The sequence below is a fragment of the Fukomys damarensis genome, unplaced genomic scaffold (genome assembly GCF_012274545.1).
Source record: "Fukomys damarensis isolate Sample0158 unplaced genomic scaffold, DMR_v1.0_HiC HiC_scaffold_39, whole genome shotgun sequence".
In the NCBI taxonomy this organism is placed as follows: Eukaryota; Metazoa; Chordata; class Mammalia; order Rodentia; family Bathyergidae; genus Fukomys; species Fukomys damarensis.
Genome location: NW_022900951.1, coordinates 20,065,629 through 20,068,615, shown reverse-complemented (window position 1 = coordinate 20,068,615; position 2,987 = coordinate 20,065,629). Strand labels below are relative to the sequence as shown.

At 39.3% G+C, this 2,987-nt stretch overlaps 1 protein-coding gene across 1 annotated transcript in view; it reads right to left on the bottom strand.

Moving 5' to 3' along the window:
- Zfx (zinc finger protein X-linked) overlaps nucleotides 1-2,987 on the bottom strand; it is a 41,871-nt gene that overhangs the window by 23,935 nt on the left and 14,949 nt on the right. The gene's annotated exons all lie outside the window — the stretch shown is intronic.

Below are 2,987 nucleotides of genomic sequence, written 5' to 3'. Positions count from 1 at the left end.
CCCCGGTACCAAAAAAAAAAAAAAAAAATCAGAGGCTGGAGGATCTTCCTAAGTTTAAGACCAGTCTGGGCTACATAGTGAGTTCAAGGCCAGCCTGAACTGCAAAGCAAGACCCTGTCTCAAATAAAAAACACCACCACCACCACCAAACCAAAACAGTCACCATTGCCTAGACTTGTCTATATCTGTTATTTGTGGTACTAGGGATTGAACCCAGGGTCCTTGGCAATGAGTTACATCCTCAGCCCTTTTTCTATTTTTTGTTTTAAGACAAGGTCTTGCTAAGTTGCTAATTAGCCCAGGCTGGACATGAATTTGTGATCCTCCTACTTCAGCCTCCCAGAGTGCTGGGATTACAGGTGCGTACCACCATGCTTAGACTTCATTTTAAATTGTGGCATTGTGAAATGGGAAGAAAGAGGCTAAAGGTGTAGGGAAGGTGGGATGGTTAGGGGAAGGGTAATAAGGGAAAAGAAAAAAATGTGAGAAAATGAAAAGATGGAAATAAAGTGATTGTAGATGGGGAGGGGAGGAGGGGGTGAAGGGAGGGCAGGGACAAGGGGAAAAAATGAGAATCAAGACCTGTCATGTAGAGGTACAAGATCCCAACAATGAATGTAACTGTACTGTATCCCTAAAATGTACCAATAAACTCAATTAAAGCTGGAAAAAAAATAAATAAATAAATTATGGTATTGCCGGGTATGTAGCTCAGGGGTGCTGCGCCTGCCTGGCAAGTGCAAGGTCCCAAGTTCGATTCCTGGTACCAAAAAAATAAATAAATATATTAGTATGCTTGCATAGATCAGATGTACACACCTTGATGAATTTTAACACATACAGAAACCTGCATAACCATTACCCAAACCAAGATATGGAACATTTCCATGACTCCTCCTCTCAATCTGTAACATCTCATGCTCCCATAAGGGTAACCAGTTTTGTTAAGGTTCAACTTAAACATATTCTATAGTTTATTGGGTGGATATGTCTGCCCAATTTTCATATCACTTCTCTAAATTTAATATAGTCTGCTATCTTTCAGCCACTAACTTGAACAATGGTAAAAATTTAAAGTGCATAATTGTAGTAAACACTTTCAGATTTCTGCCTAATTTACAAGGACCTCAATTACTAACCATTTGATCTAGGGAAAGGAATTCCCATAGGTTTTTGTTTTGTTTTGGCATTGTTTTGTTTTGTTTGTACCCGGGAATCCAAATTGGGACCTTGCATTTTCGAAGCAGGCAGGGCACCAATGAACTAAATCCACAGTCATTCCCAGTTATTTATACTCCTGGCCAAAAGGTGATTGGTGCTAGCTATAAAATGGTAAAAGTGGGTCGGGGATTTGGCTCTGTGGTTCCGACGACTACCTGGTAAGCAGAAGGGCCTGAGTTCAAACCCTGGTACCAAAAAAAATGGTCAAAGTGTTCAACTTGAGGGAAAAAAAATCAAAATCCTATTCCCAAGAATCTGAATGAGGAAGAATCAATCTTTCCCTCTCTCTTGATGGCTGGAACATAGGAACTGAGCAAGATCATTTTCTGATTTTGGCTCTGACTAGCAAGAAAAAGTTTACCAAAAAAAATCAACACCCAGGAGGAAGAGGCAGGAGGATTGCCACGAGTTCAAGGCCAGCCTGAGCTACATAGCAAGACCCTGTCTCACAAAACCACAAAAACAAACAAAAAAATCAAGTGAATGCCCTGAGAAAAAGAGTAGATGGACAAAGCAGGGAACGAAGGCTTACCAACAGCTTTTTGGCTCCTGATTCTACACTTCTCTGAGGCCCGCCTATATTCCTGCCTTGGGTTTCCGCACAACATCCCAATGATCTTAATTCTCTCTTTCCTACTTATGCTAAAAACCTACAATAAGAACCTTACTAAATAATATTAAAGCTTACAACACACCTTCGCCAAAGTGGTGGTGCATGCCTGTAATCCTAGCACTCTAAGAGACTGAGGCAGCAGGATAGCAAGTTTGAACCCAGCCTAAGCAACTTAGTGAGACCAAGTCTCAAAAAATAAAAAAAAAGGGGCTTGGGATGTAGCTTCTAGTATGAAGGTCCTGGGTTCAATCTCCAGTACCAACAAAAAAAGAAAAAAAGATAGAAAGAAGAAAAAGCTTAATTAAAATGATGTATTACTTAACACCATTTAATTATTGTTTCAAGAGCAGACATCAAGGATTACATTTGCTCATGCTTCCAATGCTGCATAACCTGTCACTGATTTCTTAACTCTATTTTCTCACTTTCTAATCCAACTGAACCACGATTAGATACATCTTTCTTTAATCTTTAACATTTTTTCGCTAGTCATGTAAGGATTGCATGCTTACTGAAATTTCAAATAACAGAAATATCTGAAATTTTTCTAAAGTATTATCTAAGTGACATCATCCCTCTGTTCAAAAAAGTTCATGGCTCTCTGCCACCCCCAAATATAGTTCGCTTTGGCTCCAAACAACCTTTTGATCACTGTATCCTCTTCAATTCCTGCAAGCACCTCCCTACAACACCACACATCGCTCATGCACACATTTCAGCCAAACAAAAATGCTCTATGTCCCTGTAAGAAACTCAGCATTTGTATAATAAATGGGATTTCCACGTGTTAGCTATGAGACAATCTCTTCATTCTCAAGAAATAGTATGGGGCCAGGGATTTACCTCAGTGGTGCTGCCACCTGCCTTGCAAGCACAAGGACCTGAGTTTGATCCCTGGTACCAAAAAAATACATATATATATGTTTCACATTTATTCAAACTACTTCACATTAAATCAAATAACGGCTAGATTGATTTAAAAATTGTTTAAAAAATTGTTCAACCATGAAAACAAAGATGCAAATGCTTTGAATAAGCTGTCAAAGCTCTCTGCCTGCTGAACTCACCTGTGGCTGTAAAATTACCACCAAAAAAAAAAAAATGTAATTATAGTTCCAGGTCAGTCTCGACTACATAGTGAGACCCTGTCTCG